The following is a 25965-nucleotide window of genomic DNA, read 5'->3' as shown; positions in this document are numbered from 1 at the left end:
AAAATAAAAAGCACAAATTAAGTTTTTTGTTATTGTTGTTGTTTTTACAGTTGTTTTTTGCGTGTTTTGTTTTTATTTCAGGACTGTGGTTAATGTTTTTTTTTATTCTTTATTGCTGTGGTGCTTTTTGGGTTCTTTTGTTTGATTTTTTTCTATGATTGTTATGTTTTTCTTCCTTTTACCCTTTCTTCTCTTAAATTGATTTTTATAGCTTCTAGAAGGACACCTCCTATTTCTTTCTTGTTTAATTTTCACACCTCCCTTTTTACTACTTTTTATCTTCCCCCCAAACAGAACCACATAACTTGAACCATCTTGTTCTGCCTCACAAATTGAGAGGGAAATAATGGAGGGTACCAAGAACAAACATTCGTATGAACATTGAGTAGAAATAAAAAATGATCATACTTAAACACCAAATCCAAAGCCAATAACAACAGATCTATACCCAATCTACAATAAGCTAGACACAGAGGGACCACTTAAACTAGCAGCCCAGGGCTCAAAGAGAGGATGTGGGGTGCATGCTGGGAACAGTGGTGGAGGGAGGACAACACTGATGGTGAGAATGCCCCTGATTCAATGTCACTATGTACCTAAAATATTACTGTGAAAGATTTGTATTCCAATTTGGTCAAAATAAAAATTATTTAATTAAAAAACCAAGAAAAATTGTTGACTTGCCTTTGGCACTTAGGTGAGGTGAAGGTACAATAATTTTGTATTCCAAAATTATAAAATTTAAAAATACTGTAACTATGCTTCTCCCTAATTAGTATGGCCTCTTGTTTGTATGTGTTTGTCCAACCTGGTGGTAAGAACCTTTGGATTGGCCTTCTACTTCTACCCATTCCCTACCCATGGGGGTGATTCTACTCTTCCCAATAAAGACCATACCCAGTGGCGCTCAGGAGTTACTTCTGGCTCTGTGCTCAAAAATCAGTCCTGTTCATATTCAGGGAACCATTTGAGACCATATGGGATGCTGGGGATCAAACTCGGTTTGGTCCTAGATCTGCCATGTGCAAGGCAAAGCAATAGCCACTGTGCTATTGCTCTAGACCCCTGAATTTGAGTCATTTATATTTATATAATAGCTTTTTGATTCTCTTGAAACTTTAGCTTTACAAAGGAATCCACTCTTTTTAGAATGGTATTTGGTATTTTAGTTCTTTTTTTGGATTAGTTGCCACCTAGTTGTGTTGAAGGATTATTCCTGGTTGTACATAGAGAGACCATTTTGGGTGCCATTGATTAAACCCAGGTCTACTGCTTACACTGCAAATGTGTACTATTACTCTGACACCATACTTCAATTCTTGCATTTGGCTGCTATTTTTCCATCTCCAAAAATGTTCAGTCTTAGCATCACAGAGATGTAATCCTCTTGCTTTTTTCAGAGTAATTTCACTTTAGTTTTACTATTTCCTGAAAAACTCATCAAAGATCATCTTCTGAAATTTCTTTAAGCAACAATAGACAATCAGCCTAAGAAATTTGGGTTAGACTTGTTTTATTCGAACACCTTTCTTTTTAAACTCAGTTTTATATTTGTTCTATTTTGATATATACATTTTTTTATCCATCCTTACCATTTTTGGTGCTGCTTGGTACAAAAAGCCTTGACTGGGATAAAAGCTCAGAACAAAACCAGACGACAGAGACTGTGTGTGCAGCCTGTCATCCTTACCCAGAATAGCACCAGCAACACAATATTCACCATATGTTTTTGTATGGGCACAGTAAAAAAAAGGGGAAAACCATAGACACAGAAACAAGATCTTATCTTCTAGGGATAAGAACCTACTTTTTATAGCAGAAGGGTGCCTCCCATCATGAACATGTATCATGTGGATACAACCAGTCCCCAGGAGATTGGACAGTGTTAGTCCAATCCGAAACCCCAGATCCCCAATGTACAAATGATACAGCTCTGGGCAACACCACCAGGAACTAAGCTCCACTGGGAGATTTATAACACTACTCTGGCACTAACTTGTGCCAGTTTTGATATGACAACAAGGAAAGAAAAACTTGACCTAAGACCAGGCTGTCCTATCACATCACCTACACTAAATGAAAATCAGAAGAGATATCATCCTTTGAACTGTGAAAAATAAGAGCACCAACAACAGAAAACTGACTTTGACAACCGTGACTGAACAGAACCTACCTTGGGACTAATAAGGAATACCCTACCCTAGGCTGTAGTCCAGGACACATAAAACAACAACAACAACAACAATATGTCTTATTGCAGAAGTCCAACTTGGACAACAGAGACTGAGCAGAACCTTTGGATCCATAATATCCTAGGCTTCGGCTTAGGGACTGAATGAAAACAGGGAGCAAGTGTTACAGAAGACTGAACACCACAACACTGATGGATAGGAACCTCTAGAACCTAGAGACTCTGTCCTAGACCCTGAACTATAACCTGTGCAAATACCAAGATCGCTAGCTATAGTGGCTTGATTTTCTCCCACACAACTGAGAGGAAACTTTCCTGGCATCACAAAAAAGCCTTTGGGATGGAGTAATGAGTATATATAGAGCCAGGAGTTGATCCCATGATGATATGCTTCAAGGATGGAGAAACCCTGAATATCTTAGGCCACGAGAATTCCCTTGCTTCCCCAATGCTTACTGTGACTATGCAAAAAAAAAAAAAAAAAAAAAAAAGTGGTGGGAACGCCAAACCCTACCACTCCAGCACTCATACTTTTTCTTGTTTTGTTTTGATTTGTTAGTTTTTGACTTTATTTTCCTTCTCTTTTTTTCTTCCACTTTTCTCTTTCTTTTTTCACGCTTGTGGTTATTATTCAGAGATTTATTTTTATTTTTATTTGCCAGGTCCAATTTTTTCTTTTTTCTTCCATTTTTCTTTCTTTTCTTTTTTTCTCTCTCTTTCTTTTTTTGGTAGTTGTCACCAAATTTTTTCTCCCCTTTTTCTTATCCTTTTTATCTTCAATTATGGTGGAATGGATGCTCAATCTACAACAAGCTGTAAAGTGGAGACCAGTTGCACTGGCATACTGGGGGTGTAGAGGAGGGAGATATGGGATGCATACTAGGAACAGGGGTGGAAGGAGGACAGCACTGGTGGTGGGAATGCCCCTCATTCATTGTCACTATGTACCATAAATGATGCAGTGAAAGATTTGTAATGCACTTTGGTCACAATAAAAATTTAAAAAAAAGAAATTTGGGTTAGGACTTTCGTGTCCCCAGAACTCAGAAATTTGGGGCCAGAGTGGTGGCGCAAGCAGTAGGGCATTTGCCTTGTTCAAGCTAACCTAGAACATCACAGTTCGATCCCCCAGCATCACATATGAGCTCTCAAGCCAGGAGCAAATTCTGAGCGCATAGTCAGGAGTATAGTAACCCCTGAGCATCACCTGGTGTACCCCCCTCCAAAAAAAAACTCAAAAATGTGTGGAGAGTTTTACAAGCCCTAGTGTTTCTATATACTTTATCAGTGGATACTACATGTTTCAAGTCAGGGTGTAGCATCACTGCCTATTAAAACTGTGTTGTGGCAGATGTGGTACCAGGAGGTTTTCTTATTTATCCTCCATTTCCAGGTCCTTCAATATTTTCAAAAATAAAAATATTAAATAATAAAGTCCTTCAATATTTTCAAAAATAAATATATTAAATAATAAAGATGCTTAGACTGTAATGGAAAATAGAAAAATCGTATTCAAAAGTAGAGGGAAAGAAACTCCCCATGAGGGAAGGAATTTAGTATAGGACTAAGCTAAGTATGGCCTTATTTTATGGGATTATAGGAAAATCAGGTCTTGGTGTTACTCATGAAAGTAATCAGAAGTTTACCATTTGTTTTCTAGAGGTGTCTTGTTAATTTTGGGCACATTTTTATTGCTAATGTATTCCCTCTTAGGCAGAAGACCTTATTGAAGACCTTTTAGGTTATATATTTCACCATATGGCAGCCAGGATATGGGATAAAATTTATGGTCTTGGAAAATTATGAACTTCCCCAGTCTCATAAAGACACCCAAAATTTGGCTGAATGTTTAAAATCTAGAATGGAAGAGCTAAATTGAAGCTGCTTTGCAAGCAGCAAGATATTTAGGCTTTCTCTATCAGTACCACTCCCACTCACTGGTCCCTCAGACTGTTTACAGAAAACATTTTTCTTGGTTATTAATTTGTAAGATAAAAGAAAACCATGTCAAAATCTCCAGGAAAAAGAAAGGTAATTTCAATAAAATTTGTAGGTGCTTTGAATATCCAATTTCTGCACTTGATTAATCTAAGATCAATATTTTAAAAAGATATAAAACAAAAACAATCTGGTGTAAATAAACCCTTACACTCTGACCACTGAAATGAAAATTTCGATGGGATGGAAAACTGTATAAAATCCTATGAATACTCATAGAGATGCTGACACTTTAGAGTTGATCAGGTGAAGTCACATTGTACCTCTAAAATATAAACATAGATGTAGTTGGGATTAAGCAATAACATACTGGGTAGTGCATTTCTGTTGCATGCAGTCCACCCAGGTTTTACTTATGGCATCCCATACTATCCCCTGAGCACCACAAGGATTAACATAGTACAAACCCAGGAGTATTGTATATACTAAATAGTACAAATCCTGAGTATTGTCAGGTGTTGCCCCCCAAAAAAACATTTAAATTTAAAAAGTAGATTTTTATTCCAAAGATATAATATAGGGATCACCAATGTATTGCAAATGCTTTTCCCTAATTGGGCCCTCAACACCCAATTTGATCCCCTGAGCACCACCACAAGGAGTCATCCCTGAGCATAGACAAGAATAAAAACTTAGCCTGACCAAAGTTCCTCTATCCCAATAAAATAAATAAAACATAGCCATAGCCACCTGTTTATAAACCAATGTTATCTTAACCTAAAATTTACTCTGAGTAAATATTTAAAAATTATAGTAATAAACAACAACACCCAACAATAGTAATGCAGGAGTGATGAAGATGGGTCTCTGTGATTGTCCATGGTTCCACTTTCTTCAATTTTTTAATAGATTTATCTTTTTAAAAATGTATGAGAGTGACATAAATGATCACAATACATTTGTTACAGGATTATAGAAAGTGAAGTTATTAAAATAGAAAGAAATTAGAAAGTCTTAAAAATAGAACTGAAAAAGGAGAGTTCATTAGCAGTTATATTCGTGAAAATCATTATATCACCAATAGTCATTAATACAATAGCAGTAGATTTAGAGTGCTCTTTTTATTTTAAGATAGGAGATAAACTAAAAATTGATGTGTGGTTGTGGCAGTTGTTGTTTTCATAAGCACAGCAAAATATGGAAGAAATTGGAAGGAAAAAATCTTTGTTCTAAAAACAGGGAGACCTTACCACTAAAGTATTTTGGCATAAGACCAGCTCCAGGCATACTTTGTTGTCTAACCCCTTAATCATTCTCTGTGGTCCCAGAAGCAGCTGTCAGGTTTCTGTATTTATAGATTCTGGTTTCTGTACAGGTCCTATGTCAAAGTCTGGGTGGTGTGTAGTGTCTTCTGGTTTCATCTCACCATTAGGTAGCATTGAAGAGAATTCTGCTCTGAAAGCAGACTACTGCTGTTCCTAGGTTGTCAGGATGTCATAAGAACCATCCTCGGAATAAGTCATTATCATGGCGGTAGTGGTGATATGGGCGGGACTTCCACATGCACCCCTCTAATGACTCCAAAAGGCAGAGACCATGCAAAAACAAGGGGTTTTATTATGTCAGCATAGGCCGGGCTCCCAATGTGGCTTATCATAAGCCAGAGGATGAGAGCGCTGAATCAGATTTAACAAACCTTTAGATAGCTCTCAGTGAAAAGTTACAGTAACTTAACATTTGCTCAATTACATTTTTTGCAAGGTTTAGATAAGTAGAGGTCATAAGGTTTGCAACAGTTAAAATGTCAAGGGCAAGTCCTTGGAATTTAGGAAGGGGTGGGTCCTCAAGGACATTTGTACATCCTCTTTAAGTCTTTTGAAATAGGCGAGGAAAGGTAAAATCCGGAGTGCAGCTTCAGCTTGTGATTGGGTTTGTGGAGTCTAGGGAAGATGGTTCCCAGCAGTCACATACCAGGAAGTATCCTCAAGCCGGGGACTTCTCAGCCCCCAGATAGCAATTTAGTAGCAAGCCAAAGTTCAAGGTGAAGGGAGGTGAAGGAAGAGGGGCTGTGGAGAGCAAATCAACAGCAGCTGAGTGTCGGTTTCTTTTCCTGTTGAGAATCTCTTTTCATTTGGGAGCTGGTTGGCATCTGGCTGGGGTAGGGAGAATGTTCGGCTTCGTAAGGCGTTAAGGACTAAAGGTGAAAATGGTTAAATGTGGAGAAATAACATGAAGGGCTAGAAAAGGGTTTGTAAGGTGGTGAGCAAAGGGGAGAAGGAGCAATGATCTATGATTGGGTGGGGAAGACTATATAACACAGATATTATATATATCTATTACAGAAGGACATTAGACTGGCATTGGTATGGCAAACACATGCACTCATACACATACATCTGCAGCCACAGAGGATTAATCTGTGGATTATATTTGAAAAGTTGACCCAGGTGACATGGGACAGAACGCTTAACAGAAATAAAAAAGAAAAGAAAAGAAAAAATTAATGAAATAAAAAACTGGCAAGTCTGATGTAAAGGTTTTTCTTTTTTTCTTTCCTTAGGCCAATCATGATTGGTGACGGTGAGCTCAACTGGAGAAAAGCTTCATAGATTAAGTTGTGTATAGATGACTCTTTTTTTTTTTTTTTTTGGTTTTTGGGCCACACCCGGCGGTGCTCAGGGGTTACGCCTGGCTGTCTGCTCAGAAATAGCTCCTGGCAGGTACGGGGGACCCTATGGGACACCGGGATTCGAACCAACCACCTTTGGTCCTGGATCGGCTGCTTGCAAGGCAAACGCCCGCTGTGCTATCTCTCTGGGCCCCTAGATGACTCTTAAACACAACCTGTTTTCCAGTCTAAAAAATGAAGTGACGGGGCTGGAGAGATAGCATGGAGGTAAAGTGTTTGCCTTGCATGCAGAAATCAGTGGTTCGAATCCCAGCATCCCATATGGTCCCCCAAGCCTGCCAGGAGTGATTTCTGAGAGTAGAGCCAGGAGTAACCCCTGAGCGTTGCCAGGTGTGACCCAAACACAAAATAAAAAAAATGAAGTGACATGGCAACGTGAACTCTATGGGGGAAACTATACCATGAAATTGATATTATATCTATTACAGATGAACGCTAAACAGCCATTAGTATGGCGAATATATACACTCATGCTTATAGATCAACAGACTTAAGGATCTATACATGGGTTGCCATTATAAAGCTGACACAGGTGAAATGGGACCTTAAAAAAGTAGAAAGAAAAATAAAGAAATAAAAATAAAATGGAGATGGAATTAGAATAGAAAATAAATTAAAACCAGCAAAGGTTGTTCATTTCCTGGATCAATCCTGCTTGGTGAGGGTAAGCTTTGCATTACTGGGGAAGACTTCCTGGATTGGATTGTGTATAGAGTTTCTAGAAATCTACTTGGTATGGTATTGAGTTCTGTATAGGAAGTATATACCATGGAGTATTATCCAGCGGGCCTTCAGCATCCCATTTCATTTTCTAGAAGCAATCCAAAAATCTGAGTGTTAATGGTATCATGGTAAACTAACTACAGTAGTCTTGGTGGCAGGAAATGAGGACTGATGAGGAAGGACACCGGTTGAGAGAAGATTCAGTGCTGGCCTTGAGGTTTGGGGCCCTGCTGTGAAGTGTTGCCTGGACAGCCCAGCTCCCACCTGGTGGGAGAAGAAACTGGCTAGTGGTTCCTTCCCCTACCCTCACCTCTGGACTCGCCAGTCTGCCTAAGCCTGGCTAATGAGGGGAGGCTGTCTATGGTCCTGTTGGACAGCTTAGTACTGGAGGTCTGTCACCTAGCTCCCCCGATAAAAGCTTCAACTTGTTTCTTCAATTTTTTAAGAATGAAAATATTGAGTAGTAATGATTCTCAGACTCAGAGTTATAACATAGAAAAGTTTATTAGAAAGTAAAGGAGTAAAAAATGGTACTACTTGCATTGGATATATTATATATACCTTGTTTTATTGGGGTTTATATAGGAAATTTGATTTTGTGCAGGCTTATCATTCCTATAAGTTGAAAAAAAATGTTACAAAGAATTCAAGTATCCTTCAGAGTCTGAATCCTTTGAGTTTGGCCATTTGCTTTAGGCATTGCTAATCATCTTATCCTCCTTGGTGGGGCAGAATTCCATGGTCCAGTTAGAATGTTTAAAGATTTGAATACCGGATATGGACAGCAAAAATGGAGCCACTTTCAATAACTGGCAAGGTGAAATTGATACTTTTTCTTTCAGTCTCTAAAGCAGGGGCCCTCAAACTATTATTAAGTTATTAGCCAGGGCCTTGGTGATAGGATATGTGTTAGGTCAATGGGGACAGATGGAACTGCTGGCAAGGGGAAACTGAGCCTTGGAATAGAAGACTGTGCAGTCTTCCTTTGGGGCGGTACTAAGAGTGTACTTCATTGTTCTCTCTCTCTCTCTCTCTCTCTCTCTCTCTCTCTCTCTCTCTCTCTCTCTCTCTCTCTCTCTCCTCTCACTTTCACTTCTTAATCCTCTCCCTTCCTCTCACCCTGGAAAGTCCATACTAAATAAAATTATACTAGGAACTAGAGCTAGAATTCAAATATTCTTCCTTTGGTCTTTGCAGGGGTCCTCAAACTACAGCCCACCAACCACATGTGGCCCACCAAGGACAATTATCTGGCCTGCTGGTGTTTCTGCCTTAGCTACCTATCCTATTTATTTTTACAATATTTATTCATGTCTTTATTTAATCACCATGGTTGCAAACATGTTTGCAGATGGGTTTCAGTCATAAAAAAAGTACACCTCCCCTTCACCAGCAACCTTCCCAGCACCAGTACCCATCATCTCCCTTCTCTTATACACACTGCCTATATTTAAGACAGGCACTCTACTTCTCTCACTCACTACTATTGTTATTAAAGCTGTACTATAACTATATATAGTTATATATTATTATATGAATGTATTAATTATATTAACATATATTAATATATTAATCATATTAATATATCATACTATTATAGCTTACTATAACTATATATAGTTATATATTATTATATCAATATATGAATCATATTAATATAATATATATTATATATAGTTATAGTACAGCTATAATAGTATAGTATAATTCATTATTATAATTAAATATAATTAATTACTATAACTATATATAGTTATATTATTATATTAATATATTAATGATACTATACTATTATAGCTGTACTATAACTATATATAATATATATTATATTAATATGATTCATATATTGATATAATAATATATAACTATACATAGTTATAGTACAGTATAATATAAACAAACATATATTATTATAGCTGTACTATAACTATATATAATATAATATGTATACTATATATAGTTATAGTATATATAACATATATAGTACTATATTACACTGTACTGTACTGTATCTATATTATACTATATATATAGTTATAGTACAGCTATAATAATATATGTGTATATATATATATAAAGAGAGAGAGAGAGAGAGAGAGAGACTAACACTAACACCAATCTTTGTGATAAGCTTCTTCAAATGGGCTGGTCCTTTCAAACCTCATCTCTTTTGTTTCTAGAATCATCACACTACCTTTTATTTTTCTTACATTCCACACATGAGTGAGCCTATTCTGTATCTATTTCACTCCCTCTGACTCGTTTCCTCAGCATAATAGTTTCCATGTCCATCATGTACACGAAAAATTCATGACTTCATTTTCCTGACAGCTGTATAGTATTCCATTGTGTATACATACCACAGTTTTTTTTAGCTGTTTAGTGCTGACTCAACCCCGGCCCCATAATGTGCAGATGTGGTATGTGCACTGCACTCTCCAACAGCCCTCCTTCTCTCTGTCTCTTGACTCCTTAATTTCTCCTCTCAGTCTCTGACAGGGGTCCTTAAACTATGGCCCATGAGCCACGATTGTTCATGATTTTTAAAACTATAATCTTGAGCTCCAGTGGTCTGAGGGACAGTGGACTTGTCCCTGTTAAAAAGTTTGGGGGTCCCTGCTTTAGAAACTGAAAGAAAAAGTCTCAATTTCACCTTGCCAGTTATTGAGAGTGGCTCCATTTTTGCTGTCCATATCCTGTATTCAAATCTTCTTTCAGGCTATTCTTAAGTCTGAAAACTCTCATGATTGATCCAAGGATCAATTATGCTCAGGCCTTAGGCCAGCTAAAAGGAGGCTGGAAGATAAAAATAGCATTTATCAAGGCAGTGACTGAATAATTAACATAAAGACAGTAAACAAGCTTCCAAAGAAGATGACACCTCTACCAGCCTAATGGAAATACAGGATGTTAGTTTTATTTTAGGAACTAGCAGGGGCCCCAAATTAACAGAATGTCTGTGGGAACAAAGGCAACTCAGCCCTGTTGGTTTGATTACAAACACACAATTTTATTTCAAAATCCTCTTATCTATATCTAGCACTTTCCTTTGCTAAATTCTTCTCAGGAAGTTTCTCCTTTGCCTTTCAATAAATTTCTGCTTCAAACTGAACTTGGAACTGTTGCGCCCCACTCAGGAAGGGCACACACATTAAAAGTGTTGCACTCCTGAAAAAGAATTAATTCTTTCTAACAAAGGAGGACAGTACAAATCCCGCCAAAAGTCTCCCACTAACCAACTCTTCTGATCTTTGCTACTTTGGCGCCAAGATCATGTTTTTTCCCAAAACTTAGCTCATAATAAAGCAATTTTCAGTTTTCCCCAAAAACTCTAAAACATTTCTCTCTCTTCCCACTTCCCTGAAAATTACCTGTTTTCTCCTGCTTACCCAAAACAAAGCTAACCCAAAACAAAACTTCTTTTCACCTTCAGTATCGGTTCTTTAATGTGCAAATTTTAGCCATGGTCTTTCATTCTGTTTTCCACTTTCTTTGATGTTACACCCTGCATTCCAAACCTCAACCTTAAAAGCTACCCAGCTCAAAAAATAAATTTATCCCTTTAGGATAAAACAGTCCGCAGCATGGAACAATTTACTTTACTCACAAGATTATCAAAAACTGAAGATTCTGGTAACCATCAATCACTAAACTTCTGCCATTCCTTACTCAAGAGTCTTTGCAGCTTACATTAAATCACTAACTTACATAAGACCACAACCACTAATTTCTGCCACTCTTCCCACCAGGGCTTTTGCAGGTTCTATAAAATAAAATCTTTGTGTGAATACCATATTGGGAAGGGTCAGGGAACTCAACTCACCTCTCTATGCTGGTGTGGTGCTTTTCCACAATCAGTGCTGGAGGAGAACTATAGCCACTAAGCATTAACCCTTCCTTCCTAAATTTTTTTCTCTTTCTAGAGAGGTTATACTCTCCCACATAATTGGAAGAGAGAATACCACAATACTGGTCAGCGGAACTTTGGGAGCAACTGCATGTAAGGATACAGAACTTGTTAAAGGATTGCCTTCAACATCCATTGAGCCTCTTCACACCCTACCTCTTCGAACCAATAAACCTCCCCTGCTGGGCTATTTATCTGTAAACTCATGAAAGCAAATGGTGGCCAAAGTCCCAGCCTGAAATTTGCTTTCAGAAGGTTTTAAGTGCATATCAGTTGAGTCCAAACTGTGGACTGGGAGAGTTTCTATAGAACCACTGAATGTCAATTGCTCCTACAAGTGGCTACAGTAAGCTTCTGAACAGCAAACCTCACCTTAAGGTTGCTTAAAAAAAAAAACAGGGCAGTTGATCTGTTGCATCAGCCTCCAGCTTCCTTGTTTTGCTTTGAGCCTGGAATCCAAATCTCCAAATAGGAGACTCTATTTTAAAGTCTGCAATTTTAGGGATACTTGTGGCCTAAGGCTTTCAGATAAGTATGCACAATCCACTTTGAGAACCATCTACTAACAGAGACCAATTTTCATCTTAATCATCTACTTACCCAGAAAGTATTTTACAACTTCCAAGTACCCAGAGTGTTTGCTCTTGTCTCACAGCTCTGACTCAGCCCAAGAGTATCAACAGGGTGCCAGTCTAGACAATTAAAATTTAAAACTCCAGGGCTAACACTTAAGCCAGTATCATGCACTTATAATTTTGGACAAGACAGTTGAATCTTAATTGTTTCACCAATGATTCTGTCTAATTCATAGAAATAAAAACATAAAATGAGATAGAAATTTATTTCAATTGGTGAATTATTACTTAACTTTGGAAAAATCTCTAATATAATACTAATAATTAAACTACCTAAATAAAACACCAATCAATGATCAATGATTCTCATTGATAAAAGAAAATATGAACAAAAAACTCTTAAAGGCATAAGAAAATAAAATAAAGTATAAGGTTTGCTGGAGAAAAATCAGGCAGTCTCTATCCCAACCAGGAGAAGGGCCAACTGTAACTAAAGACATCACACCAGATGTTGGTGTATAAAGTCACAAGGACCAACGGCAAGGGTAAAACAGGATGCCTGCCAATGGTAAATAATAAAGACTGCCATGAAAAACTCACCAGACCTGCTTGAAGGGGAGATGGACATACATCTTCTAGAGCTAGCCTCCTATCCCCCACAGAGGTGAGCTATATAATCCTACTGTATGCTGTGAGCAGGCATGACTCTGGCTGTCTCTGTGGAGACTATAAACCTTTTCGGGGAGTGCACTTCAACTCTCAGTAAAGACCCCATTTATCCAAGTCTATCCCTGCCTCTTCTATTCTTCCACCTTGCAGGAAATTTCAAGCAGAAACTTTAGAACCAAGAAAGTAGTAGTTTGTCTAAGGAAGAGAAGAAAAGATCTCAACCATAGATTTGATGATTTGGAGAAAAGTGAGATAAAAAAGGGTAGAAAAAGTATACCCCACAAATAAAAAAAGAAAATTTTAATTAAGAAAGATATAAGATTCACTAGGGAACACTAGTATTAATATTGTAGGAGTTCCAAAAGATATAGAAGAGAGTAAAATCTTTCTAGAAATAACAAAAAAAAAAAAAAAAAAAAAAAAACTAAATCTAGAAGAAAGCAGATATCAATATCATATAGTCAGAGGTCCAAAATAAGACAAACTCAAGCAAATGCACACTGATATATATCACATATATATGAATATATATCAATATATGAGTGTATATATATATGAAACCACAAAACTGGAATAAAGTTTAATTCTTTAATCCATCTACTAATAAGACCCACACACAGGCCAATTAGCCATTCAGGGCTACCTCTGGAAGGAGAAGAGCCCTATCCAAGGTCATGAAGAAGATTATATAGGGAAATAATATAAGTAGATTCTAACTTTCTGATGATCTTTAAAATGATTGGCTATTGGGGATGGAGTGGTGGTGCAAGTGGTAAGTGTCTGCCTTGCCCACACTAGCCTAGGATAGACTGCGGTTCAATCCCCTGGCATCCCATATGGTTCCAAAACTAGGAGTGATTTCTAAGCCCATAGCCAGGAGTACCCCTGAACTTCACCAGATTGCCCCCCCCCAAAATAACCCCAAAATGATTGGCTATTGTCTACGGGTATTTTCCAATTGCTCCCTTGTACTTCTCTGATAGGCTACCTGGTATGGCCAGGTAGTTTAGGGTGATGTCTATGGAAATAGACTTGTGAAGACCTATACCATATGGTTCTTACCAAATGGCGTCTCTCCCTTCTCAGAATCTGAGAAGCCTGCCACGTGGCATTTACAATATGGTGTCTCCCCTTGTTCAGGTTCCAACAAATATATGTGTTTGTGTGTGTGTGTGTGTGTGTGTAATTAAAATTGCAAATGTTTGAGTAAATTTATTCCAAAGGCAGAGAAAAGCAAATAATTGCCTTAAAATTATCAAAAGTTATTTTCCACAGAGACCTTTAGATGGGAATGCCATAATATAGTCGAAATATCAAGTGCCAAAATACCTCCAAAGAATGAATGTCCAACACACGCAGATAAAGTTATAGAAAGAAGTTAAAGGGTGGGACGTGAGAGATAGTATCTAAGGGCATTTGCCTTGCATGAGGCTGACATGGGTTTGATCTCTGGCACATATTGTCCCTTAGGCATGGCAGTATAGTTTCCCTAACAGAGTCAGAAGTAATTCCTGAGCACAGCAAGATGTGACTTAAAGAGCAAAAATAAACAACAAAATAAAGTTAAAGAAATTCATCTTTGTTAAACCAACTTTGTAAGAAAGGGTGAAGGACTTTACAAAAAATGAAAAAGAAAAAATAAGGTACAGAGTCCCAAGAAACTGAGGCAGATAGAGAGGGCAGCAGGATTCACTTTGGGACTCAGGAGCTATTTTTACAACCAGCTCTGTGCGCCCTGGGAAATAAAAGCATGACAAGAAAATGGAAGGGGTCTTCCAATCACACCTGATAGGTCCCACCCAGCCACACTATCCACAAAATTGAGCAGACAGAACCAGTGTCTCAGGAGAGAAGTTTGTGAACTAGGTCAGTGAGCTCCAAAGAGTTTCGCCAAACTGGTAGCAGTGACGTCTCACATTTCTTTCAGTCAATAAGCCTCACCACCATTAAACACCACCATTAAACACTTCCAGAATGCAAAGGTCACAGTGAGCAAGCAATCCTGCTATGCTTAGCAAATAAATACAGTAGCTTTGAAGTCCCAAGCAATATCAGCCAGATAAACAGCTCTGCCAAGGACTTTAGAGAGGAAATGCTGGGGAGTTGGGGCATTGGTGATAGGAATGTCCCACTGGTGAAGGGGGGTGTTCTTTATATGACTGAAATCCAACTACAATCATGTTTGTCATCAAATTGTATAAATAAAGACATTAATAGAAGAAAAAAGGATGCATAAGAAACTCAAAGAAACCATGAAACTGACAGCCAATATAGACTCCAAAGTATATGCGAGCAGAATGGGTCATTTTGGGGTGTGACGAGAGCAGTTTGGACTGCGAGATCAGTGTTGCCTCTCTCTCTCTCTCTCTCTCTCTCTCTCTCTCTCTCTCTCTCTCTCTCTCCCCTCTCTTCTCTCTCTCCTCTCTCTCCCCTCTCTCCTCTCTCCCCTCTCTCTCCCTCTCTCTCCTCTCTCATCTCTCTCCTCTCCCCTAACTCCTCTCTCCTCTCTTCTCTCCTCTCTCTTCTCTCTCCTCTCTCTCCTCTCACCTCTCTCCTCTCTCTCCACTGTCTCTCCTCTCCACTCTCTCCTCTCTCCTCTCTCTCTCCTCTCTCTTCTCTCTCCTCTGTCTCTCCTGCTCACTCTCTCTCCTCCACTCTCTGCTCTCTCTCCCCTATCTCTCTCCTCTCTCTCCCCTCTCTCCTCCCTCTTCTCCCTCTTCCCTCTCTCTCTCTCCTCCCCCCCCCCCTCGGAGGCTTCCCGCGGCAGGGAGCGGGATGGTCGCCTCTACCGGGTGCGTGCAGGAGCCGGGCCTGTCTCGAGGACGCGTCCCCGCGCTCCCTTCCGCCGCCCGAGCTGCCCGCCTGGCTCTCGCGTGCTTCCCGGGGCGCGCACCGTCCCGGCCGCGGCCGCCTCCTCCGCTCTAGGACGCGCGAGGGCGACCTGGTGGCTGAGGCTCCCCGACGGGACGAAAGGCTGGCTTCACGCCCCCGTCCTCCGGCTCGGGCGAATGCGTGCGGGTCTTTTTTGTGAGTGTGCTCACAGACAGTAGTGGGGAAAATTCAGCTTATTTCATTCCTGAGAAGTACGACCCGCTTTTCTGCATAAGCAGAGCGGATGCCACACAGGCTTCAGGATACAAATCCCTCTCCGGAGAAGACCGCGGTTATTTGCCTGATCATTTATCTGATGTTAATCAGAGGGACAAGGAGCCTGAGTGCTAAGGTTTGAAGCTATTGTTTTAGAATAGGAATTGACCCAGTAAGCTGAACCAAATCACCTTGCAGGCACTTCAATCTCATCTCTATTTTTTTCCAGGCCACAAGACTCTGGAAGACTCATCGTGTCTGGTACCTAATATTGCAACCTGCTGAAGACCTATATGTAATGGGTTGGAAGCATATTAGAGATGAGTGTAAGGAAGACTTTCCTCTCAAGGAAAGGACCTAAGCTTTATCAGCCAAATGGCAGAACTTTCTTTGGAGAACAACCCATCAGTGAGTTCTCAACCAAATCCAGATCATGGCAGAGAGGACTGATTGTTCCCCATGTCATGACCTCATGGGGACAGAATTTAATTCTCTGTTCACCACACACCCTTGTGGCTGCAATAACTGCCCCACCTAGACATAGTCTGTCCCAGTCATGCAAAGGATACTGAGAGCCCGTGGCTTCATAGAAACCATAGTCATACTTCTTCCCATATCCATAATTCTGCCTAATAGTTATGATCTCATCATAACAACCCAGAGATTGTCAGCCCCAAAGATTTAAGATCCTGTGGGCTGGAGTGATAGTACAGTAGTTTGGGGACTTTCCTTGCATATGTCCAACTCAGGTTTGATCTCCAGCTCCACATATAGTCCCCAAGTCCTGCCAGGAGGTATCCTTGAGCGCAGTCAGAATAATGCCTGAATCCTTCCAGGTGGGGCCCCAAAATAAGAGCAAAAATAAAATGCTAAGACACTGAGCCAGAGACATAAATGTAAGAATTTTACTATTCAAGACAAGTGTGGTGAGAAATCAAGCATTCAAATACACCTTCGGTAATATCCGGAGACATGTTTCTGTCATTTTCACTGTCCCTGGAAGGAAAAAACGAAAGCTTAGTTTAGTGTGAGCTTGTGTTTCCTATTCGCATTTGAATTCTTATAACGTATCTGGAGACCCTGAAGTGCATCTTAGTATGTGGCTTTGATCTGTGATAAAAGCAAGTTCTTCAGAGCTAACATAAATATATGAACTGAGATGGTCTCAGTTAACCTTTATTTACTATTTGGTATGCTCTAAATTTATTTTCTCAAACGATGGCATTTTAAAAACCAAGACAGCAAATCCTTTGGAACTGAAGGGTTCTATCGTTAGAGTTATTTCACATATTTCCATAAACAAGTTTGGATCATCTGTTCAGGGAGATTTTCTTTCAAACAAAAACTCCGGAGTGCTCCAGATGTCCCAATCATTTTAACCATGTACTCACACAATGACATCAGCTGAGACAGGAAGCAACTACGAAGAGAAAGGGTTGAGATAGGCAGACTGGAGTGATATCCAAGCATGGATAATGACTGAGCAGTTAGGAGAGCTGAGAGGACACAAAAGAGGAACCCCTGATAACTTCATATTGCCTTTAGGTTGAAGGTCTAAATTGCCAAATTGTTATTGTGTCTCCAACTTTAAGTCATATTATCACAATGAGCTGAGCCCTAAAAATCTTCTGGAAAGAAATAAACTAATGGACTCAACATAAATGATATTTGTTCACAACTCAGAAACTACAGATTACAGGACAAATTACCTATTTAAAATCAATTTTTATAAAAAAAATTTTAGGGAGTTTGTGCCACACCGGCTGCATGATGGGATTAGTCCTGGTTCCATGCACAGACATCACTCCTGGCAGGGTAAGCAAATCATATGGGATACCGGAGATTGAACCTGGTGCATCCCTGGTTCCAGCAGGCAAGTAAATGTCCTACTTCTGTGCTATCACAATAGCCTCCTTTTCAATATTTTAAATTGACTTTAATTAATTTTTATATTAAAATTTTTACTATTTAAAATTTAATTTTCTTATTTTTAAAAATTAATAATACATTTACATCCCATAAAGAATTTAAGGGAACAATGGAATTTTGATGAGATTAACTCTATAATCTATAATGTGTCAAGGAAATACCAGACAGTCCTCTTAGGGACCTTACATATAATTACTTTCCAAGACCAAGTTATAAGTCCACAGAGGAAGTCTTCCAATTATGCTGAATAAATTCAACACATACTGAGTCATTCTTCCTTTATTTTACAACTTCTTGTTCATTCCTTTGAGAGTCACATCTCTCTTGTTTTCAGGAGTCCATTCCTGGTACAGCAGTTTCTATGCTATCAAGTAATGGTTCTGTCTCATAGTATAAATGATCTGAAACCCCACAGACAGGATTGTGTGTCATCCACTGGGATACCCAGTTGATTACCTGTGTACATGTTAATGCAGAACTGCTTTTTGTACTTCTTGGAATAATTCTATTTACCTCTTTATTGGAGACACCTTCTGAAAATATCATTTGTAGAAACAGACAGGGGGCAGAGTGAGGCATAATTGGATTTTGCCCAGGTGATATTTATACAAGTTTACTGTTGAGCCACACAGTCCAGTTTGAACACAAATGGATGCTGGAAGTCTCAGGCAAGTAGAAAGTTGAGACCATGAGAGCCTTTGCAAGTTCCAAGATATGGGTTTGCACTTTGAAAGGTAATGTCACAGTGAAGAAAATCTTGGACCACAAAAAATAGAGAAGTTACCAAACAGTAGAGTCCTTGATATAGCTGATAGAAAAAAATCCTTACCAGGTTATCATCCAATAATGATTTCTTCTATTTGTTAGCTAATTTGACAGAAGATTCACTGTCTGAGAACAAAGATAACAATTAGTAGGAAGCACTTTAACTGGTATCTGTGAATATTGCAGAAAGAAAAAGTAAAAAAAAATCCTTTGTATCTTATCCACAATCTTACACTTCTCTACAATTTTCACACTTGGCTCATTAAATAGAGCAAAGAGTTCTACATGGGTGTCACATGACCACAAACATGCAGGAGGACCCAGCTCTCATGTTCACTTTAGTCTCTTTCTAGGTATTACACATAAAAATTGTGCCTGAAATAAAATAAGGTTAACATCACACAGCTCCATTAAAAGGTTTTTTATTCTTTATTATTAAAAATACTATGACCTTTATGAAATCCCAGACAATGATCTGTACTCAAAGGAAAAGAGCTGATTGACCATTATGATTCTTGAGGACAATTCATTTTCTATGTAAATATTTGTGAGGGCCGAATAACATCATTCTCTCAACTCAGACTTTGATCTCTCCACGGAATAAATGTGTCCAGTTCTCTGTCATCTCAATCTATCTTCACCTTCACCACTTCCAACTTCTGTCTGGGAATTCATGGCAGTTTTTCATGATGAAGAACCTAAATTACCTTACATGCTAATTTACACTTCACATCTTACCCCCACAAACACACATCACCATTACAGTTCTCGTACTGCTCAGGAATCCGTTTAGTAATCAAATAATAAGGGTTTGTCATCCTTATCCATTGTCTTACTTATCCTTTACATAACAGAACAGTGAGTTTATCTAGTTTGGCTTCCAATGACACTGTCCCATTTCTATCAAATTCAAGTTATCTGCAAGATTCTTTTCTTGTATAAACACAACGAATCACTCAAACTCTTGATACCTTAATATATCTACACTATTATATATTTCAACCTTGATATTATGGTGGTGCAAGACACTAAGAAACTCCTTCCAGAGCCAAAGTTCCTCTCCCAACTTGCAGGTAATGCCTGGAAATAGTCAGGAACTTCATAATCTCATGACCTCTCTTTTAAGAAATAAGGGCTTGGTAATTCTTTTTGTGTATATAGCATCAAAACATTTACTCATGACCTGATAACACACTTCTCTGCAGACTTCTGATGAAGGACTGTGGCTCAGAGTAAGAAGAACAACCTGCCATTGTGATTACCTCAGTGTTCCCTTCTCTCCCACAAACTCTTAATTTTCCTAGAGGATTTATCTGTTTCTTCCTGATTTTTTTATTTGGAAGAATAAAACTTGTGGTGCTTGTTCAAGGTCCTGTGCTCAGGGATCACCTCTGACAGTTCTTGAGGAAGCAGATGTGGTTTCAAAGATCAAATCTGGGTGGTGGCATACAAAGTAAGTGCCCCACTCACTGTGCTTTCTCTCTGGCCCTCTCTTTTTAGATTCTAAAATCACATCATCAGTATTCCTCAGCATTTACATTTCTCCCTAGTATAAAGGATAACTCAAGGCTGAACTCTGCTGGAACTCAGATACCAGCACTTATCTCTGACTGTCTCCTGTGCTGTGCTGCATTCTTGGCCTGATTTCATAATGTGTGTGGCTTTATCTGCACACAGCTGCCTTCCCTGGAGGTGAGATGATATGACCAGAGAGCTCCACTTCACAATATAGCCGCACACATCATTTAGCCAATGAATACAACCACAACATGTAGAAAAAATCCACAATACAAGTGTGACAATGGGGAAACAACGCAGGCCAGTGCCAGAAATAGATAATGAGACATCAACTCAGATGGCCAGAACATGGCTAACCAAATAGTCAGTCTCTGAGAGAAGGAGTTTAGAGTTGAAATATGGAAGATGTTCAAATAATTCAAAGAAAATATAGAAGAGAACACTAATAAAAATCAAAAGAATATGAAGATAGAAATGAGAAAATTCCAAACTGAAATTTCAGGTCAAATAACAGGTCTTAAAAACTCAGTAGGTGAATTGAAGAAAAACATAGATGAGCTTTCCCACGGGTTAACAGCAGCTGAGGATAGAAATAGTACACTGGAACAGGAGATGAATAACAACTCAATACAGCAGAAGAGATTGAAAAAAAAAACACCTTAAAACAAATTATCAAACAATGGAAAAATTACTCAAAGATTGGGAACAGATGAAAATAGAAGTCTACGATAAGCTCAACAGAAACAACTTAAGAATTATTGGAGTCCCAGAGACCTAGGAAGAAAATCTCCAAGAAGAATAAACGGTCAAGAGCATCATTAAAGAGAAACTACCAGAGCTAAAGAATACATGCAATCAAATCCTCCATGCCTGAAGAGTACCAACTAAAAGAGACCCCAGAAAAAAACACCCCGAGACAAATCCTAGTCACAATGACGAATCCCAAAGATAAAGACAGAATTCTGAAAGCAGCAAGATCGAAAAGAGAAATTACATTCAAGGGAACATCCTTGAGATTTACTGCAGAAATATCACCTGAAACACTCAAGGTAAGAAAGCAGTGGTGGGACATAGTGACAAAACTCAATGAAATAAATCCTTCTAATTCTAATACTTCACCCAGCAGTATTTTTCTTTTCTTTTTTTTTTATTATTTTTTTATTTAAACACCTTGATTACATACATGATTGTGTTTGGGTTTCAGTAATAAAAGGAACACCACCCATCACCAGTGCAACATTCCCATCACCCATGTCCCAAATCTCCCTCCTCCCCACCCGACCCCTGCCTGTACTCTAAACAGGCTCTGCATTTTCCTCATACATTCTCAATATTAGGACAGTTCAAAATGTAGTTATTTCTCTAACTAAACTCATCACTCTTTGTGGTGAGCTTCCTGAGGTGAGCTGGAACTTCCAGCTCTATTCTCTTTTGTGTCTGAAATTTATTATTGCAAGAATGTCTTTCATTTTTCTTAAAACCCATAAATGAGTGAGACCATTCTGCGTTTTTCTCTCTCTCTCTCTGACTTATTTCACTCAGCATAATAGATTCTGTGTACATCCATGTATAGGAAAATTTCATGACTTCATCTCTCCTGACAGCTGCATAATATTCCATTGTGTATATGTACCACAGTTTCTTTAGCCATTTGTCTGTTGAAGGGCATCTTGGTTGTTTCCAGAGTTTGATATGGTAAATAGTGCTGCAATAAATATAGGTGTAAGGAAGGGATTTTTGTATTGTATTTTTGTGTTCTTAGGGTATATTCCTAGGAGTGGTATAGCTGGATCGTATGGGAGCTCGATTTCCAGTTTTTGGAGGAATCTCCATATTGCTTTCCATAAAGGTTGAACTAGAGGCATTCCCACCAGCAGTGGATAAGGGTCCCTTTCTCTCCACATCCCCGCCAGCACTGTTTGTTCTCATTCTTTGTGATGTGTGCCATTCTCTGTGGTGTGAGGTGGTATCTCATTGTTGTTTTGATTTGCATCTCTCTGATGATTAGTGATGTGGAGCATTTCTTCATGTGTCTTTTGGCCATTTGTATTTCTTCTTTGTCAAAGTGTCTGTTCATTTCTTCTCCCCATTTTTTCATGGGATTAGATGTTTCTTTCTTGTAAATTTCTGTCAGTGCCTTGTATATTTTAGAGATTAGCCTCTTATCTGATGGGTATTGGGTGAATAGTTTCTCCCACTCAGTGGGTGGCTCTTATATCCTGGACACTATTTCCTTTGAGGTGCAGAAGCTTCTAAACTTAATATATTCCAATCTGTTAATCTCTGCTTTCACTTGCTTGGAGAGTGCAGTTTCCTCCTTGAAGATGCCTGTAATCTCAATGTCCTGGAGAGTTTTCCTATGTGTTGTTCTATATATCTTATGGTTTGGGGTCTGATATCGAGGTCTTTAATCCATTTGGATTTTACCTTTGTACATGATGTTAGCTGGGGGTCTAAGTTTAATTTTTTGCAAGTGGCTAGCCAGTTGTGCCAACACCACTTGTTGAAGAGGCTTTCCTTGCTCTATTTAGGATTTCCTGTTCCTTTATCAAAAATTAGGTGATTGTATATGTCTGGGGAACATTTTCTGAGTATTCAAGCCTATTCCACTGATCTGAGGGCCTGTCCTTATTTCAATACAATGCTGTTTTGATAACTATTGCTTTGTAGTAAAGTTTAAAGTTGGGGAAAGTAATTCCTCCCATATTCTTTTTCCCAATGATTGCTTTAGCTATTCTAGAGTGTTTAATGTTCCAAACAAATTTCAAAAGTGCTTGATCCACTTCTTTGAAGAATGTCATGGGTATCTTTGAAGGGATAGCATTGAATCAGTATAATGCCTTGGGGAGTATTGCCATTTTGATGATGTTAATCCTGCCAATGCATGAGCAGGGTATGTGTTTCCATTTCCGCGTGTCCTCTCTTATTTCTTGGAGCAGAGTTTTATAGTTTTCTTTGTATAGGTCCTTCACATTTTTAGTCCAGTTGATTCGAAGATATTTGAGTTTGTGTGGCACTATTGTGAATGGGGTTGTTTTCTTAATGTTCATTTCATCCTTATTACTATTGGTGTATAGAAAGGCCATTGATTTTTGTGTGTTAATTTTGTAGCCTGCCACCTTGCTATATGAGTCTATTGTTTCTAGAAGCTTTTTGGTAGAGTCTTTAGGGTTTTATAAGTAGAGCGTCATGTCATCTGCAAATAGTGAGAGCTTGACTTCTTCCTTTCCTATCTGGATTCCCTTGATATCTCTTTCTTGCCTAATCACTATAGCAAGTACTTCCAGTGCTCTGTTGAATAGGAGTGGTGAGAGGGGACAGCCTTATCTTGTGCCAGAATTTAGAGAAAAGGCTTTTAGTTTTTCTCCATTGAGGATAATATTTGCCACTGGCTTGTCGTAGATGGCCTTAATTATATTGAGAAAGGTTCCTTTCATTCCCATCTTGCTGAGAGTTTTAATCAAGAATGGGTGTTGGACCTCATCAAATGCTTTCTCTGCATCTATTGATATGATCATGTGGTTTTTATTTTTCTTGTTGTTGATGTTGTGTATTATGTTGATAGACTTACGGATGTTAAACCATTCCTGGGATGAAACCTACTTGATTGTAGTGGATGATCTTCTTAATGAGGTATTGAATCCTATTTGCCAGGATTTTGTTGAGGATCTTTGCATCTGCATTCATCAGCGATATTGGTCTGTAATTTTATTTTTTCGTACCATCTCTGTCTGGTTTAGATATCAGGGTGATGTTGGCTTCATAAAAGCTATCTGGGAGTGTTTCCGTTTGTTCAATTTCATGAAAGAGTCTTGCCAGGATTGGTAGTAGTTCCTCTTGGAAAGTTTGAAAGAATTCATTAGTGAATCCACCTGGGCCTGGGCTTTTGTTTTTGGGCAGACTTTTGATTACCATTTTTATTTCATCAATGGTGATGGGGGCGTTTAGATATGCTACATCCTCTTCCTTCAACCGTGGAAGATTATAAGAATCCAAGAATTTATCCATTTCTTCCAGGTTCTCATTTTTAGTGGCATAGAGTTTTTCAAATTAGTTTCTGATTACCCTTTGAATCTCTGTCATATCAGTAGTGATCTCTCCTTTTTCATTCCTAATACAAGTTATCAAGTTTCTCTCTCTCCTTTTCTTTGTTAGTTTTGCAGTGGTTTATCAATCTTGTTTATTTTTTCAAAGAACCAACTTCTGCTTTCGTTGATCTTTCAGATTGTTTTTTGGGTTTCCACTTTGTTGATTTCTGCTCTCAGCTTTGTTATTTCCTTCTGTCTTCCTATTTTTGGGTCCTTTTTTTGAGTATTTTCTAGTTCTATTAGCTGTGTCATTAAGCTACTCAGGTAAGCTCCTTCTTCCTTCCTGATGTGTGCTTGCAAAGCTATAAGTTTTCCTCTTCAGTACTGCTTTTGCTGTGTCCCATAAGTTCTGATAGTTTGTCTCTTTATTGTCATTTGTTTCCAGGAACCTTTTGATTTCCTCCTTGATTTCATCTCGGACCCAATGGTTATTGAGTATGAGGCTGTTTAACTTCCAGGTGTTAATGTTTTTCTTCTGAGTCCCTTTGGAATTCACAAATAATTTTAGAACCTTGTGTTCAGCGAAAGTAGTCTGCAAAATTTCTATCCTCTTGATATTATGGAGGTATGTTTTATGTGCCAGCATGTAGTCTATTCTGGAGAATGTCCCATGTGTATCCAGGTTTCTGGGGATGGAGTGTCCTATATATATCCACTAGGCCTCTTTCTTCCATTTCTCTCCTCAAGTCTAGTATATTCTTGTTGGGTTTCAGTCTGGTTGACCTATCCAGTGTTGACAAGCAATGTTGAGGTCCCCCACAATTATTGTGTTGTTATTGATATTGTTTTTCAGATTTGTCAACAGCTGTTTTAAATATTTTGCTGGCTCTTCATTCAGTGCATATATGTTTAGGAGAGTTATTTCTTTCTGCTCTACATAACCCTTGATTAATATAAAATGTCCATCTTTGTCCCTTACAACCTTCCTGAGTATAAAGTTTGCATTATCTGATATTAGTATGGCCACTCCAGCTTTTTTATGCGTGTTGTTTGCTTGGATAACTTTTCTCCAGCCTTTTATTTTGAGTCTATGTTTGTTCTGACTATTCAGGTGCATTTCTTGTAGGCAGCAGAAGGTTGAATTGAGTTTTTTGATCCATTTTGCCACTCTGTGTCTTTTATCTGGTGCATTTAGTCCATTGACGTTGAGAGAAAGGATTGTCCTGGGATTTAATGCCATCTTTATATCGAAATTTGGTGTGTCTTTTGGTTAGTCTTGTTTTAAATTAGGTCTTTCAGTTTTTCTCTTAAGACTGGTTTTGAGTCTGTAAAGTTTCTGAGCTGTTTTTTGTCTGTGAAACCATGTATTCTTCCGTCAACCCGGAAAGTGAGTTTTGCTGGGTACAGTATTCTAGGTGAAGCATTCATTTCATTCAGTCTTGTCACAATATCCCACCACTGCTTTCTGGCATTGAGTGTTTCTGGTGACAGGTCTGCTGTAAATCTCAAGGATGCTTGCTTGAATGTAATTTCCCCATTTGATCTTGCTGTTTTCAGAATTCTGTCTCTCTCTGTGGGATTTGTCATTGTGACTAGGATGTGTCTTGGGGTGGTTTTTCTTGGGTCTCTTTTGGTTGGTACTCTTCGAGCATGCAGGATTTGATCACATATATTCTTTAGCTCTGGAAGTTTCTCTTTAATGATGTTCTTGACCGTTGATTCTTCCTGGAAATTTTCTTCCTGGGTCTCCTGGGACTCCAATGATTCTTAAGTTGTTTCTGTTGATCTTATCATAGACTTCTATTTTCATCTGTTCCCATTCTTTGACTAATTTTTCCATTGTCTGTTCATTTGCTTTAAGTTTTTTTTCCAATTTCTCCTGCTGTATGGAATTGTTATGTATCTCATCTTCCACAGCACCAAGTCTATTCTCAGCTTCTGATACC

The sequence above is a fragment of the Suncus etruscus genome, chromosome 2 (genome assembly GCF_024139225.1).
Source record: "Suncus etruscus isolate mSunEtr1 chromosome 2, mSunEtr1.pri.cur, whole genome shotgun sequence".
In the NCBI taxonomy this organism is placed as follows: Eukaryota; Metazoa; Chordata; class Mammalia; order Eulipotyphla; family Soricidae; genus Suncus; species Suncus etruscus.
The sequence above is the reverse complement of the archived record's forward strand: the minus strand, read 5'-3'. Positions refer to the sequence as shown.